The sequence below is a fragment of the Monodelphis domestica genome, chromosome 2 (genome assembly GCF_027887165.1).
Source record: "Monodelphis domestica isolate mMonDom1 chromosome 2, mMonDom1.pri, whole genome shotgun sequence".
Lineage (NCBI taxonomy): Eukaryota > Metazoa > Chordata > Mammalia > Didelphimorphia > Didelphidae > Monodelphis > Monodelphis domestica.
The window spans coordinates 37,441,846-37,459,874 of record NC_077228.1 but is presented as its reverse complement, the minus strand read 5'-3'; the positions used below and the strand labels follow the sequence as shown (position 1 = coordinate 37,459,874).

Below are 18,029 nucleotides of genomic sequence, written 5' to 3'. Positions count from 1 at the left end.
AAGATGTGTATGAGGGAAGTCTCATTTGATTTAATTTTATTCCATGAGGTACTATACTATTGATGGTGCATTCTGCTCCAAGAGGAATGCTAAGAGAGCAACCATTAAACATGGTCCCTGCAAACAGAAGGCACAATGTATATACCTGGAATAAATCATTGGCCAGTTAATGATGGACAACACAAAACAAGATCAAATTGAATGTCCCTATAACTGGTAATCAGAGAAAAGGGAGAGATCTGTTTGAGCCCCAGTAAAGAAGGAAGATTTCTTAGGAATGGGATTTGGTTTGGGCCTCCATCAATGGATTTGGAGTCAAATAGGTGGAGAGGATGTGGAGGACATTTTAGGGAGTGTGAATGGGAAAAGGATGAAGGTGGAAATGGAAAGTTAATCATATGTGTTAATAGTGTCTGTGAGGGGGTCAAGCTGAGTGAGAATGGCCATCACTCTTTTCAGTCACATTCAAATTCTTAAAAAATAAATCCTTGAAAGATTCCCATGGGTCCCTTTCCAGTTCAAGTGGTGGCCTTTATTTTGAATCTTATCTTCTTAGCCCACGATAAGAACTCCCACTTCAAGCTCACCTAGTGGTCCACATCCAAATATATCAGGTCAATGTGTCCTTCAGTTGTTCCTGATTAAGGTGTTATGGTGGGGTAGTGCTCAGTCTGTAATCAGGAAGATCTGCATTTGAATCCAACCTCAGACATTATGCTGTGTGACCTGGACAAGTCATATAATCTCTGCTTCAGTTTCCTTATCTGAAAAATGGGGACAAGAATAGCATCTCTCTTGCAGGGATGATGTGAGAATCAAATGGGAGGGAGAAAAAAGTTAGACACACACACACAGAGAGAGAGAGAGAGAGAGAGAGAGAGAGAGAGAGAGACAGAGAGAGAGAGAGAGAGAGACAGACAGACAGACAGACAGACAGAGAGACAGAGAGAGAGACAGAGAGAGAGAGAGGGAGGGAGAGAGAGAGAGCTTAGCACACTGCCTGGCACATAGTAAGTGCTATACAAGTGTTAGCTATTATATTATTATTATTATCATTATTATCATCATTATCACACTTAGGTGGGTGCTTTCCTAGGAAAGCAAATTTATTCTTAATCTTAATGCCAGGAAGAACTTCTGAATAACTAGAATCATATATAAATGAGATGGGCTCTCTCAAAAAGCACCACAAAAAAAGACAGCTGTGTGGGCCCTTCTGACTCTGACACCTTGTGACTTTGGGGTGAATCATTTATCTTGGCCCTGTCTACTTTTCTGTGACTTGAAAAAACTCTGTGAAATTTTTTTTCCCTTCTTTTAAAATTTTTTTCTGCTGGGAAAGGGAGAGTGAGAAGAGGAAGAGGAAAAGATGGGGGAAATGATCTGAGATCTTCAGGTAGGAGGTGCCTTGTTATTGTAAGACCATCCTAATTATGCTGGGTCTTACACAATGGAAATTCTCTCTCTCTCTCTCTCTCTCTCTCTCTCTCTCTCTCTCTCTCTCTCTCTCTCTCTCTCTCTCTCTCTCTCTCTCTCTCTCTCTCTCTCTCTCTTTCTCTCTCTCTCTCTCCCCTCTCTTTCTTGCTCTCCCTCTGTCTCTGTCTCCTTCCCTCTGATTCTCTCCCTTCCTCTTTTTCTCTCAGTCTCTGTCTCCTGTCTCTGTCTCTCCCTCTCCCTCTCTCCCTCCCTCTGTCTCCCTCTCTCCTTCTTTCTCTCTCTCTCTCTCGCTCACTGTCTCTCTCCCTCTCTCTCTCTCTCTCTCTCTCTCTCTCTCTCTCTCTCTCTCTCTCTCTATCTGGTTTTGTCTCTCTTTTTCTTTCTCTCTATACATATATACAGAGTAACATGTGTATTATATGTGTATACATACATTTTAGTGAATGAATATCAGTGAAATCTCCATTTTGAAATTTCTTCACATTATCTTATTTTTATTAATTTATGCATTTTGACTGATCCTCTACCCCACTGAGAGAATGTAAACTCCTTGGGGTCAAGGGCCATTTTATTTTTTGTCTTTGTATCTATCCTTGGTTCCTCTAACAATACCTTGTACAATTTTTTATTTTGGGTTTTTTTAATCTAATCTGTGGCTTTCTTGGTAGGGAGAAACTCTTCACAAGAGTTGCCGGTTGGCAACTGCTCTGTAACTCATCATGTTAGAATGAAGTACTAAGAAGTTCAGAGATTTGCCTAAATGAGCATGTTACAATGATAGGACCAAAACCCAGATGTTCATGACCCCAAGGTCCCAGGTCAGTAAACTATGCTGCCTCTTTAGCAATGCATATTAAAATTGGAATAATGCTGCTGCTGCTGCTGCTGATGCTAGTGACAATGAGATATATCTAAAGGTAAAAGGACCACCAGAGACTAACCAATCCAACTCTCTTATTTTATTGATGAGGAAAGTGAGGTCCAAAGGCACTTACATGAATAGACAGCTAGATGACAAAGTGGAACTGGAACCAAGAAGATCTGAGTTCAAATCCCTAATGAAATATTAATTAGCTGACTGATACTAGGTAAGTAATATAACTTCCTTCAGACTTTGTTTCCTGATCTATAAAATAGGGTTAATAGTAGTACCTTCCCCAAAGGTTTATTATAAGAATCAATTAATCTAATGCTTGTAGACTACTTTGTAATCCCTAGAATATATATATATATATATATATTTATAGCCTATATATTCTATAAATATGTAATATGTAATACATAAATTATAGACCTAGAAATGTGAGTTCTTTTTCTTCTTCTTATACAAAGTCATGATGATAATGATGATTATGATGATGACAATGACAGTGGTCAGCAGCAGCAGTATCCCCAGCTGTATAACTTAGATAATTCAGTTCACTTCCCTCTAGTTCAATTTCTTCCTCTAGAAATAATGGGGTTGGGGAGAGAATGACCAAATGGCCTTTGTGGTCCCTCCCTTCCAGTTCCAGATCTAAGATTCATCCCCATCATCATCATCATCATCATCATCATCATCATCATCATCATCATCATCATTATCCAACTTTGTTCTGCTATAAGAACAAACCCTGAAATGGTGAGCGAAAGAAGGAAGAGACTTCCCTTCATCTTCGGCATGGCGGGGCCCCTCCAGGTAGAAAACTGGTGCCTTGACAATGCAAACCTTTGCTTATCCACATCCCGCCATCACTGAAATGCTTTCAACAGAGCAAGGGCTACTGGGCAAGCCATTTGCCTTGTCTAGGAACTGCCCCCCCTTGGACCTGTGTTCTCCCTGCCATCCCCACTGCCATGGATGAGCAGATCCAATTTGGGCTCCCTCTGAGCTGGCAGACAATGGCCAGTTTTCCTGCAGTCGGCTTATTTTACAAGCATTAATGAACAATTAGCCAACACTGGCCCTCTTTCCCTCGATAATCCCAGCATAGGATCACTAATCTCCACCACTAGCAGCTAATGATGAAGGCCCTCTGAAGCTTCTCATCTCATCTCAGCCAGTTCCTAATACTTGTCTAAGTCTGCTTTCTGAGGAGGGGGCCCCCTACCGCTCAGCAGCCCGAGAACAAAAGCCCAGAGACATTTCTGAAGGGGTTTCTGTTCAATAACACTTCGATGCTTAAGTTTGCCTGCTTCCTACAACAAACACTAGTGATCAACGGAGGGCCAGGGAGGTCACCGGGGGCTCTCTGTTTCCATGCTTCTTCTAATACTTATAAGAATGTATTCAGACCGCATTATCCATATTCCCCCCTGACTGCACAGGCAGACGCCCTTAACTCGGGGGGTGGAAATTGTGAACTAAATAGAATCAAACAGTATTTTTCTTCATGAGTCAGCTTTGATTTGGGATTGAATAGTATACGTTTGAAACCACATCATCCTTAAAAAATGTATATGGGAGAGGCGGAGACTTATCAAGGCTACCACACACTGGACAGGTCTCCATTTCTCTGGGGTCCATACTACTTACACTGCTTTGTCTTTCTCTAGCGGGGCAGAAAGCAATCCACCGATTCATTAGGACTCCTCCATGGGGTCAAGATTTTTCAAAAATACAGGGTCAAGATGGGGAAAAAAACCCCTCCAGCATCCCACAACTGTCCCAATTCCAGGACAGTAGTTGGGTTTAGATGATTCTCATTTCATCCTAAGCTATTCTCACAACTAGCCGGGAAAGTTTCCCCTTTAGTAAAAGATACTTCGGCCATGATTTGAGTCCCAGGCTAAAGGGCTGGGGAAGGTTTTGTTGAAATAATTGAAGCTGAGTTTTTGAGTCTTCAGATTGGGGGAAGGTTTTGTCTAAATAATTCTAGCTGGGTTTTGAGTCTTCAGATTGGGTGGTTTTGTCGAAATAATTCTTGCTCGACTTTGAGTCTTCAGATTGGGGTAGGTTTAGTTGAAATACTTCTAGCTGGATTTTGAGTCTCCATATTGGATGAAGGAGGTAAAAGAATCAAACTCGGGAATATGTTGGTTTTAGAGTCAGAGAGGGGATGAAAGAAAAAATAAACATCAGCCTCTGGTCATGTAGTGATAAAACAGCAAACCTAACAGTGGAGAAATAGATGGAATCCTGTATTTCATTCAGGAAATTGCAAGACTGTTTTATGGAACCTAAGCTTCCCATGAAAGCAAAGGCCAATATTTTATATATTAGCATTTTTCTAGGGTAAATATGTGGTAGAAAATGGCAACAACACTGTCTGGGAAGAAGTAAAGATGAACATAACCTAGGCAGCAATGAAGAGGAACATGGCAGGTATGAGGTGCATTTGAACCACCAAGGAACTAGGGAGAAGAACAGATGTCAAGGACATCATTAAGGAATGGTAGAACAGGGTGAGAAAATGAGCTGGTTGCATGTCAAGAATAAGGAATGATGAATTAGCCAGTTAGCGTGCTGAAATAAGGTCCTCCAAATGGTGAAAGCAAGAAATGTCTCCAATACATTGGGAGAGTCCCCTTTGGGAAAATTGGGAAAAATCTCTAGCTGAGCCATGCTACACAAATTGTGACATATAATTGTGGTGTAATACTACTATGCCATAAGAAATGATGAGCAGGTCAATTGTTTTAAAACATGGAAAGAGAACATTGTATACAGAGACCGATACACTGTGGTACAATCGAATGTAATGAACTTCTCCATTAGTGGCAATACAGTGTTCCTGAACATCCCAGAGGGATCTAAGAAAAAGAGCACTATCCACATTCAGAGGAAAAATCGTAGGAGTAGAAACACAGAAGAAAAACAACTGCTTAATGACATGGGTCGATGGGAATATGGTTGGGGGACTCTAAATGAACATCCTGGTGCAAACACCAGCAACATGGAAATAGGTTTTGATCAAGGACACATGTAATACCCAATGAAATTGTGTGTCCGCTATGGGAATTGTGGGGGGAGGGGAGGGAGGGAAATAATATGATTATTATAAGCAAGGAATAATGTTCTAAATTGACTAAATAAATTAATTTAAATTAAAAAAAATATTAATAGTGCAGATCATACTTTGTGTACATTTCCCTCCCTTTCCTTCCATCAGAGAACTGATTGTTAAACATTTACTAGCATATTTCTCGTTTCTTCATACTGTGAGCACTTGGACTTGGGAGAATTAATCCATTTAAAATGGGAAAGCTAAGCAAATAAATAATCATCTAATTTCAGTGAGAACTCTCAAAGCAAAGTATGGGGCATAGAGTTGAAAATACTAGATGTTCTTATTGCCTTTGCACATTGAGGAGAAATGTAAGGGTTGATTCTGGATGGCAATTTGGAACTGTGCCCAAAGGGCTTTAGGAGACTGTCTGCCCTTTGATCCATCTTTACCACTGCTGGGTTTATACCCCAAAGAGATAATAAGGAAAAATATTTGTGCAAAAATATTTATAGCTGTGCTCTTTGTGGTGGCAAAAAAAACATTGGAAAAGGAGGGGATGCCCTTAGAATGGGGAGTGGCTAAGCAAATTGTGGTATCTAATGGTAATGGAATACTATTGTGCTAAAAGGAATGATGAACTGGAGGGATTCCATGTGAACTGGAAAGACCTCCAGGAACTGAAGCAGAGTAAAAGGAGCAGAACCAGGAGAACCTTATACACAGAAACGGATTCACTGTGGCACAATAGAATGTAATGGGCTTCTCTACTAGCAGCAATGCAATGATCCAAAAGAACATGAATCATATAACTATGGGAAAATATTCTACATTAATCAATTAAATAAAATGTTTTTAAGCCAAAAAAAAAGAAATTAAGGGTTGAAAGACATAAGATGACATGCTGATCTTTCAGTCATTTGACCTTGAAAGAATCACACTGGATTTAAGAAGTTTGTAGATTTGTCAATTGTTTATTTCCTTCTTTAATCATTAAGCATCCAGAGTTTTGTAATTAAATTCAAACCTAAATTCTAAACTAGAATTGAGTAGAGGTTGGGAGGAGGTAAGTGGAATATTTACCTGGCTATGTCATCCAGAATGTTAGCTATATCTCCCAACATTATGTCACCTGCATATTTGATAATGTGATATCCATCTTTTTATCCAAGGAATTCATTAAAAAATATCAAGCAGCAGAGTCATGTGCAAATCCCTGGGGTATTCTACCTGAGAACTTCCAAATTTAGATTGAACCATCAATTACTATTTTTTGTATTTTAGCTATTCAATCAGTTCTGAAGGAATTTTTCTTTAATAATTGGCATATTTCCACAAGAAAAACAATGGTTATGTTTTAAAAATTCAAATCAGATCTTACTTTTTAGGGATACTCCATTCTGTTTTCACATAGCTTTACTTATAAAATTATGACAGTATCAAAAGCTTCAAGTCTTCTTGGTTTTTCTGGAATTATGAAAGGACTAATATAAAACCTCAGTATTACAATAAATATTACACTTGTATTAAAAAACAAATGGAGGTTAGAGGTAGTTAAAGGGGAGAGTCATGCCTACCGTGATAGAAGTTGGACAAGGTTGCATATGGTTGGGGGGTTTTTAATTAAGTGTGGCTTAAATGGCACAATGGATAAAGCACTGTCTCTGCAGTCAGGAGAACCTACATCCAAATCTGGCCTCAGACACATCTAAACTGTATGACTCTGTATTAACCCTGTTTGCCTCAGTTCCTTCTCTGTAAAATGAGTTGGAGAAGGAAATGGGAAGCCACTCAAGTATCTATGACAAGAAAATCTCAAATGGGATCACAGAGGATCAGAGAGGAATGGAAAGGAGGAAGGAAGGAAGGAAGGAAGGAAGGAAGGAAGGAAGGAAGGAAGGAAGGAAGGAAGGAAGGAAGGAAGGAAGGAAGGAAGGAAGGAAGGAAGGAAGGAAGGAAGGAAGGAAGGAAAGGAGGGAGGAAAGGAGGGAGGGAGGGAGGAAAAAGAGAAAGAGATAATATATCTGACATTTTTAGAATGCTTTAAAGTTCACAAAGGAGTTTAAAAAGAAACTCTTATTTGATACTTAGCACAGGCCCATAAGGTAAGTCCTGCAGGTATGAGGTTACATGATATTTCCTATATTTGAATGCAGGTCTTTTCTGACTTGAAGTCCAATCTCACAACAGGAAAAATCAATTAATGAATCTGTGATGTCTTGTACATCTTCGATTGTTAATGTTTAAAATCAATTAGACACGTTAATGAATCTGTGATCTCACTTGTATGAATATTATTTCTAAAAATATACATTTGGTCCCACTTAGGGCTTCCCATCCTATACAGTTTTCCCTCCCATTTTCCTTCCCTATAGCATATATGGAATTATGTTTTCATAATTTTCTTTTTTAATCATTATCTTTAGCCAAACACAAACATTTCAATGGGTAAACAAGCACAAGAAAGGTGAATTCATATAATTATAAGAAAAGGATCCATTCCTCAATTAAAAATAAATGTTGAGGGGGCAGCTGGGTAGCTCAGTGGATTAAGAGCCAGGCCTAGAGAAGGGAGGTCCTAGGTTCAAATCTGGCCTCAGCCACTTCTCAGCTGTGTGACCCTGGGCAAGTCACTTAACCCCCATTGCCTAGCCCTTACCACTCTTCTGCCTTGGAGCCAATATACAGTATTGACTCCAAGACAGAAGGTAAGGATTTAAAATAAATAAATAAATAAACACAAATAAATGAATGAATGAATGAATGAATAAATGGATAAATAAATGAATGAATGGTGAAAGAATATGAACAAATAGTGAGGAAAATGAAACTGTGGCTAGGGTGTTGGACTTGGAGCGAGAAAGTTTTGAGTTCAAATCCTATCTCAGACACTTTCTTGTTATCTAAACCTGAGTAAATCACAACTTACTTTAGTCTCAGTTTCCTAATCTATATAAATAGGATGATAATAGTTTCTATCTCACAGGGCTGATGTGAGGATCAAATGAGATAATATATGTAACTTTCTACAAAGCTAGCTATTATGATTCTCAATTGAAAGAATTCAAATTATTAGCCACAACATGGGGAAATTATCCAAATCACTAATGATTAAAAATGCAAATTAAAATCACTCTGAAGTTCCACATCACACCTATCACTTGGTAAAGATGGTAAAAGAGGGCTTTCTCTCTTCATATTATGAAGAACCCTTGCAGTCAATATATGACCAGCTTAGCTTTTCTTGGATTCACTCTTTATTTCCCCCATTTCTCCTTGTTTGCCATATGTCACAATCCCTACCACAACTCTTCATTGTCCTTCTAGAGACAGTCATTTCCTGGCTCTTAATCATAAAGCATCCAAATTAGCTTTGATCAAAACCAAGGCTAGGGGTAAGAAATCCACTTAACAGTATCATTTAACTCAGATGTGTTTCTTGAGATTTCCATGCTTGCCTTTACTCAAGTTGTTCCCTTCCCTAGATTATCATCCTTTCATCTCAAAGATTATTTCCTTCCCAAAGTTGTCCCTGAAGATTCCTGCCTCCATCAACATGCCAGTCCCCTGTGCTCTTCACAACACTTTCCATTTGTAACACTGTGCAGTTCACTGCTTAATTAGACTCTGCCTTGCATTACGGGTGACTGTTACATGGGTGATAACTTTATCTCCCCAGGAAGATAGTTCCTGTCCTGAAGGAGCTTACAATGGTTTAGAAATCTTGTTATAGCTGTCCTTTCCCCCACAAGCATACAGTGTAGTGCAGGGAATATGGGAAGTACTCAGTAATGCTCCATAATTGATTACTATTTTGCTTGATGCCTATGCAAGCACTTATTAAATATGTTTGATGGAAAGAAACTGGCCTCTTGGGGCAAACCATTGCTCTAAATACTAGTCATAAAGATATAGACACAAAAATAGTCCCTGCCCACAAGGAGTTTATATTATAATGAGGGAAACAACACTGAAAGTTGAGTAGTAGCCATGGAGGTTCACTTTGGTCTAGAAAATTAAAGGGATGCATTGATTAGGGTTTATGGTTTCCAGAACTAGAGGGAAAAGAATAAGACAAAATGGAGTAATATATGCAGTTCTTTGAGTTGGCTTTCCTGAAATAGTACTCTCATCGATACACTAATCAAGATGGTGGAAGTTCTTCCAGGATATAATATCTGGTGTAGGAAATGAATAATGATGGGACAGAAAAAATCAACAAACACTCATTCAGCATCTAATAATAACTATGGCACTTTAATGTTTGCAAAAGATTTTGCATATATTGTCGTTCACATTCACAATATCCTTGTGAGGTGGGTACTATTGTCATCCCCAATTTATACATGAAGACACTGAGGTTAGGAGACTTGACCAAAGTCATATAGCTAGTACATTTTTGAAAAAGATTCGAACAGAAGTCTTCCTAACTCCAAATTCAGTACTACTAACTGCATTAGCTGCCTCTTTGTGCTAGGCACTAGGAATACAGAGGCAAAACAAATTTCTGCCTTTATTATATTCAAATGATAAAAAATGACATATACATCTAAAAATACATAGCTAGTATTCATACAGTCCTTTCAGGTTTGCAAAGCACTTCACAAATATTATCTAAGCATAGGTGATTCAAAATGAGATATAAGACAGCCCCTGCCCCCAGTGATCTTAAGATCTAATGGGGATGACATTACATAAACAAATTTGTACAAAAAAGCTATATATGTGATAAGTAGGAAATAATTAACCAAAAAAAAGGTTCTAGAATTGAAAGGAAATAGGAATGTTTTCTTGTAGAAGATGGGATTTTTTTCTGGGACTTAAGTAAGCCAGGGAAGTCAGGAGTTGAAAACAAGGAAGTTGTTTCAGGCATAATTCAGATTAAGTGCCAACTCACTATAAAGTCTCCCTTGCTCCCATAACTATCAGTTGTCTCTCCTTAAATATCCTAAGATTGGAGCTCTTAACATTTCTTGTGCAGTGGACTCCTTTGGCAGTTGGGTGACAATGTTTAACATTGCACAGTCAGAATTCTTGGGATTACAAAAGAAATCATGATATTGAAATATAATTATCAAAATTTGAAAAGAAAAGTTCATAGATCCTAGGTTAAGAACTGCTAACCTAAAAGCATTTCTCTCTTTCTCTACTGCTTATCCTTATTTGTCTACATGTCATATCCTCTTCATTAGAATGTAATCCCTTGGAGGGTAACTAGATGGGAGGTCCTAGGCTCAAATTTGGCCTCAGACACTTCCCAGCTGTGTTACTCTGAGCAAGTCACTTGACCCCCATTGCCTAGCCCTTACCACTCTTGCCTTGGAACCAATACCAAGATGGAAGGTAAGGGCTTAAAAAAAAAGAATGTAGTCCCTTGGGGGCTTGATTTTATCTTTACATCCCAGGTACCTAAGAGAATGCCCTGCTCTAGTAATATATAATGTTCAATAAAGGTGTCCCACATCTCTCCACCCCAATTGGCGTAAATAACAAGATGCTCTATGCCTGATACCTTTATCAGGTGAGAATGCCCCTTGGATTGAGTAACATAATCTTAACTAATAAAGGTATCTGGGCACAGAAGGTCTTGTTGTATTAATTAGAGTGGAAGAGTAGGAGACACTTTCATTACAAATATTTGCTGAATTGAGTTTAAAATGGACCCTGTCCAAGGCATTCTTTTCATGTGTCAATCAACAAGTACAAGTATTTATTCAAAATGTGCTAATAACACTATTAAAAGGAGAAATTACTGTATTATGGTATCATTTTTTTCATGAATGAATGCCCCATTGAATTCTTCCCTCATCAGACCACACCTGTAATAATGTAAATTCCTGTATGAGTGCCACATTTTAGGAAAAAATTAAAAGGCTAATGTCTCTATCCAGAAGAAGACAAGCAAGATAATTGACGCAGAGCCTCAAGATAATGGTCTATGAAGTTGAAGTAAATGGGAATATTTAGCCTGGGAAGAAAAGACTCAAGCAGCACATGCTTCCAGGACTGTAGCACATTTTTATATCATTACTTTGCTATCTGCCTTCATTTCCATCACTTGTACACATCCTTTTCACATCTGATTTGGGAAATCAGCACCCTGGATAGCAATACTGTATCCTTTTGAGACTTGGATTCAATCAAGACATGTTGCCAGAGTTGTGTCATTGTGAGGTGTCCATCCCTCTAAATCCACCCTCCTTTTCCATAGGAGGATATAATTAGATTTAAAACTAGAAAAGAAGTTCAGAGACACTTGGAGAAAAATGCAATTGCCTCATCTTATAGATAAACAAACAGACCAAAAAAGGTAGAGATTTGGCCAAGGTTACAAAAGGTAGGTCAGTAGTAGAACTGAAATCTTCTGACTCCAAATCTAATATAACAAGTTGCCCCTGTGGAATATTGGGCCAATTGATCATATCTGCCCTTTCCTTAAACTCTGAAAACTGATTTTCTAAAGCAGGGGTCCAGCAAACTACCACCTTAGGGCCAAATCTGGCCTAAAGAATAGAAAATCATTATTAGCTCACTCGTTGTACAGAAACAGGTTGAAGTCGGGGTTTGGCTCTCAGGCCATAGTTTTGCCAACCCCTCTTCTACAAGCTAGCTTATATACCAGACTATGCCTGACATCCCCCTCCTTTTCTGGTTCAGACTTGTGATAAGATGGGCCCTTCATTATCAGGAGATAGTAGATGTCATTGTCACAATGTCACAAGCTCCTCATTATTTTCACTTTCTCAACCAGTTTCTTTGTTATGATCAGAGAGAAAATAGCAGTTACCATTGACAATTCCCCCATCTTCTGAAAATGAAAGTATTATCAAGACAAGTGAAGAATTTACCAATTGCTCTGCTTTCAGGACAGCTAGGTGAGGCAGTGCATAGGGTGCTGGGTGTGAAGTCAGGAAGATTCATCTTCCTGTGTTCAAATCTGGCCTCCAATGCTAGCAGTGTGACCCTGGGCAAGTCACTTAACCCTGTTTGTCTCTGTATCCTCATCTGTAAAATGAGCTGGAGAAGGGAATGGCAAACCACTCCAGTAGTTTTTTTTTTAATCAAAAGAAACAAACTCCAAACAGGGTCACAAAGAATCAGAAACAATTGAAAAATGACTGAACAATAGTAATTGCTTTCAGAAGATATAATTCCAGAAGACATTTGAAGAACTAAAGTACCCAGATGATTATAACCATATCCTTCCTCCATGTCAACTTTGTGAGTTAAACCAAGAATTCATGATGCAGTTCCTCCTGGACACCTGTGGTATACTCCTCCCAGGATTTCACTTCCTCTTCTTCCTCCTTTAGTTGTTACCCTGGTGCTTTCCCCATCACATTGGTAAATTTTCATATAGGTGGATACTTGTTTGATACATGACACCGTACTTTTCCTTTTCTATCTGTTCTGTTACTCTAGAGTAAGATATATGCCTTCCAGTTATCATCTTCTAGCCATATATTGCATCCCATCTCAGTGGTAACAGCAAGATCATATTTACCACCTTAAATTAGGAGCTCTAGACCACTTTACTTATTATGTATAAGCCAGCTATTGGTATATAAATATTTGGTCCCATGAGTATCATCTCTTCCTCCCTTTCCTGTAATTTTCTCTGAAATACTGAACACGTCTACAGCTACTCTTCTGGCTCAGATCTTCATTAACTCCAGAGATTGTTTCAAGGCTCCTTATGGAAGCAAAATTTGTTCCCACAGGATTCACCTAAGAAGTAGTCCTTAGGTTTGACAAGGCTAAGGAGGCTCTCCATCACATTCTGAATGTGAGCCCAGGAAGAGGGGAAACTTTCTAATTATTCATGTCATCTTATACTTAGAATGCTGGATCTGGAGACAGGAAGACTTGAGCTCAAATCCAGCCTCAGGTACTTAATAGCTGGACAAGTCTCTTAAACTCTGTTTTCCTTAATTTCCTCATCTGTAAAATGATGATAATAATAGTCCTTATCTCCCAGGAATGTTGTGAAGATAAAATGAAATAATATTTGTAAAATGCTTGTAAAACACTTTGATCTGTGTTGAGTACTTTATAAATCTGAATGTGTTCTATAAATGTTAGTCATTATTGTTATTATATATTATTATATGTTATTATTTATTGTGCTATTATTATATATTATTATTAAGATCAAGTCTCTTTCATAAAAGGATATCCTTCCCATCATGTCAAATCTCTTCTTCCTGAGGTCAATAACTTGGTGGGATCTATGACTCCCACTCCTAAAGGCACAATCCTAATTCAGACCCTTGTCATCTCTTGCCTGGATTACTGCAATAGACTTCTAGCCTATCTCCCAATCTTGCCTTGTCCTAACTCAATCCATTCTCCACTCAGCTTCCAGGTTTAGGTTTGACCAGGTCAACCCATGGCTGAATGATCTCCAGTGGTTGCCTCTCACCTTAAGGATCAAATATACAGTCTTAGATGTAGAATTCAAGGTTCCTCATGTCCTGGGCCCTGCCTTTTCAGATTTCTTACACTCTACTCCCTCTGTCACAAAAATAATTGCTAACCCTGCAAGGCTTGCAAATTGCTTACATATGTCATATCCTTTCATCCTCTGAACAACCCTATGAAGCAGATGCTATTCCCCCCCTCCCATTTTACAGATGAGGAAACTGAAGTCTGGAGGGTAAAGAACATGCCTGGTATTACACAATAAGTGTCTGAGGGTGAATTTGAACTCAGGTCTTCCTGGGTCCAGATTCAACACTCTGCTTCTTTGACACTAGTACTGATCTCTTTTCACTTCCTTGAAACCACATCTTTATGCCTTGGCACTGGCTGATTCCTGGGGACTAGAACATACTGCCCCTAATCTCTATCTCTTGACTTCCTTTTAAGCCTTGTCCATCTTCAAGGGGGACTTTTGCAATCCCCCTACTCACTAATGCCTTCCCTTTTCAAATTACTTCCATCGAGTCTGCATGCATCTTTAGTTATTTATTTACAGGTTATTTCCTTCTTCAGAATGAAAGTTTTTTTAAGGACTGAGATTGTTTTTGACTTTCTTTGTATACCTTCAAAACTTAGCACAGTGCCTACTAAGCACTTAAAAATGCTAATGATGGACCTCCTCATCCCACCCCTTATCCAAAATGGACAATAAGAAATTATTTCCTTCTCAAAAGACCCTCGCCAACCCTTTCTAAGATATTCACTTCTCTAACCTATTCTCCTCCTTATCTAAATTCAGAATCCTCATGTGGCTAGTGTCCTTTGTACATTTGGAATTTTGTCCTTCATCTTCCTTTGTGGGAGGGGTAAGTGGAAAGTTTTTTTTTTCTCTTTGATTGACAGAAGATCAGAAAAGAGCTCTTCTAGCTATTTTTTAACATCTCCAAAATAAAGAAACCTACCTTCCACTCCATGCATATGTGCTTACCTTCAGCACGAGCACAAACATAGCATAAATCCTGAAAGTCTCTGAAACACTTCCCTTATCCTTCAGATCTGCTGAAATGAAGACTGTCTGCTTTTCATGACCCTCCCTAGTCCTATTTATTTCCATTTGACAAATAGGCTACCAGACCTTTGCCCCTCAAGTTCTCTAGCCAAACTTCAGGATCCCTAGCTCTTAGAGAATGCTCCATTCTTATGCTTCCTCTTAACTGAATGATCAGCAATCAGGAAAGAGAGTGGAGAGGGACCAGGGACAGTTCTATTATTCCCAAAGCTAACAGTGGCCTTATTTAATAGATACCTTTCCCCTCCCAAAATACCAAGTTGACTCACCACCTCCAGTTGTCCTTTGCAAGCATGGAAGACTGAAGAGGAGAAGGAGAGCTCATTTGGGGAAGAGTCATGCCTGTCCCATTCAGCAGTCACAGGCTTCTACTATGTTACCATCTGATCTTCGACCAAACGCATCCCGTCCCAAGCAGAATCGATCCTTCTCTGTAGGTATAAACTTGGTACTTTCTATCTGCATAGTGTAAAAAGAATAAATATCGTGCACTTTCATTTCAACTCTTTGCCTTCCCTTCAGAGAGAAGAAAAGTAACTTACTCGTGTTTTGGAAGTGGCGGAACGTTCTGTATCTATCTGCGCTGTATCATGCCATCAGGCTAAAAATAGAAGTTAATTAGCAAGGTTATTTCAAACTTACATTGCTAAAAGAGAAGAAAACAGTAATGAAGTGCATAAAAAGTACCAAATTACCCAAGGATGAAGTCAAACCCTAGTTGAAGAGCTCCATTTCATGGATATCAGCTTCACTAAATAGTCTTTTTTTTTCTCCTCAAAATCATATATTCATTATCCAAATTTCCCATCCTCAATGTGATAATATAGTGTGATGCGGCATGCCCCGACAGGACACAAATTGACTTTTGGAGCCTAGATGCTACACAGACCGTGCTGATCGGAGAGCAAATATCTCACTCTATTAACTGTTGTCTCTGAACCAACAGATTACATGGTTCACTGACTAGCTGAATAACTCTTAGACAGTTTGCTCATGTCTATTTACACATATTCTGCCGAAATATATTAGCAACCAGAGAACAGCTGTAAAAATTATATATATAATCTATATGACTGCATAAGACTGTGTGTGTGCATATAGACTTGCATGTGTTTTGCAGAGGGAGAGAATATTTTCCATGACAAAGGCAGAGGGGAAAGAAATCAGAGATGCACATTTCTGTATAGGTGTGGAAATGAAGTGTGAATTTCATATACCTACCTAGACAGGAGTCAAGGAAGTAGATTTGTACAAAGTCCTGGAAAGTCTCGTGTTTCCTCTAGAGAAACTGCAGCTCTTTCTCCTTTTACTGGCTTCATTTAGGATCTGTACCAAAGCTCTGGACATTTACCAGACACTTGGATTTTTCAGTACTAGCAAGTCACTGTGTAATACCCACTAAATAGCCTTAGAATCAACAAAAAGTCCCTGGTTTACATTTTTATTGAAGCCATGCAAGGAATATATCAACAAGTGAAAGCCAATTTTTAAACAGAGCTCTCCACCTCATAGACTTTAGCTCATAGACTGCTAGCTTTGTGACTCTGGGCATGTCACTTTTTACTGTTTCTCAGCCTCAGTTTACACAAATATAAAATGGGATTAACTCCAAGTCCTGAGTTCTATCTACTATGCCACCAATCCATCCCTTCAGCTCCCCAAACCAAAAAGCTTCCCCTCACAGGATTGTTGGGAAGGCCAAATGAGATATGTAAAGGGTTTTGTTAAACTTGAAGCAAGTTTGTCCAGCTTGTACCATGTGCCTATTATAATCCCTGCTACTGGGGAGACTGAGACTGGTGGATTGCTGGGACTCAGGAGTTTTGAGCTGTAGCAGGACAAAAGTTGGCTATGTCCACTGGCATAATTAGCATGAGAGCCCAGGGAAAGAATGCTACCGAGATGTCCAAAGAGAGGTCAACTAACTGCATTAGGTAGGAAACAGCAGGGCAAAGTTGCCATGCCCATTAGCTGTGGGATTGGCTTGTCCATGACCACTGGCACATTCAGTCTGAGCTAGACAGGGAGATGCGAGTCTCAAACGCAAAGCAAAGCTTAAAGTGCTGTCCACCATGAATTAGAGGGAGCCATTAGTATGGAAAACTGGGGCAGAACAACAAGAGTGAAGTAGTCCCTGTCCACAAGAACCTTATATTCTAAATGAGAGATTTCAAATGGAAGAAAATTCAGAGGAAGTTGAAGGTGAAGGTTGGCAGCACACAGGTAGAAAAACACTCAAGAAATCAGAAAGTGACAAAACAAGAGCTCTTTGTCAGGCTCAACAGCTCAACATCAGAGCTCACCTCTTGCCATCCCATTGGGAGTTCGAGTGATTGAGTATTTTGATCCTTCTTCTACCCTGAGGTCATTGGGCTCCAAGACTCACATAGCTTGGCTGCATGACAGTTTTGCCCTGTATCTATATAGGTTTAATGGGCAGAGAGCTGGCATTGGAGCCAGGAAGACCCGGGGTCAAGATTTGCCTCTGACACATAATAGTTGGGTGACCACGGGCAAGTTACTTACCCATTAAGTGCTGTTAGAAACTTTTCAAGGCTATAAACTTGCAAAGACACCAACCTGTACTGGTAGAAGCACGCTTGCATCTCAGACTTTGAGACAGCAATGAAATCACAGGTTCAGTCCCTACTCTTCATAGAATCAAATTTTGAGATAGAAGAGACACTCATTTTATAGATGAAGAAACTGAGTAATTGGAAGGTAATATGATTTGCCAGAGTCATATACCAGTAAGTATCTACGACAGGAATCAAGTCAAGGTCTCCCTGACTCCAAGTCCAGGATTCTATCTACTATGCCACCAATTCATCCCTTCATCTCCCCAAACCAAGAAGCTTCCCATCATGATGATGGGATCTGTGAAGGCAAGACCTGACTTTACAGGGCCCTATAGTCTTTCTTTATTCCACACAAGTCCCACATTTTCAGCCACAAGAGAACTGGCAGTCCAGCCAGGAGATCTTCAGACTCAAAAGGCTATAATTGGACAGGATTTAGACCATCCATAGGGCAATTAGGTGATGTAAAGAATGGAGAACCAGGCCTAAAGTCAGGAAGACCTGAGTTCAAATGTAGCCTCAGTTATTTATTACCTGTGTGACCCTTGACAAATCACACCTGTTTGTCTCAGTGTCCTCATCTGTAAAATGAGCTGG

At 39.3% G+C, this 18,029-nt stretch overlaps 1 long non-coding RNA gene across 1 annotated transcript in view; it reads right to left on the bottom strand.

The window, feature by feature from the left end:
• Positions 1–15,695, bottom strand: part of LOC107651156 (uncharacterized) — a 42,250-nt gene extending 26,555 nt beyond the window's left edge. The window contains exons 1-3 of the long non-coding RNA XR_008916068.1: positions 15,549–15,695; positions 15,396–15,454; positions 15,123–15,312 (exon numbers count right to left, since the gene is read on the bottom strand). This is a non-coding gene — a long non-coding RNA (uncharacterized LOC107651156). The remainder of the gene's footprint in view (positions 1–15,122; positions 15,313–15,395; positions 15,455–15,548) is intronic.
• Positions 15,696–18,029: the final 2,334 nt, after the last annotated feature.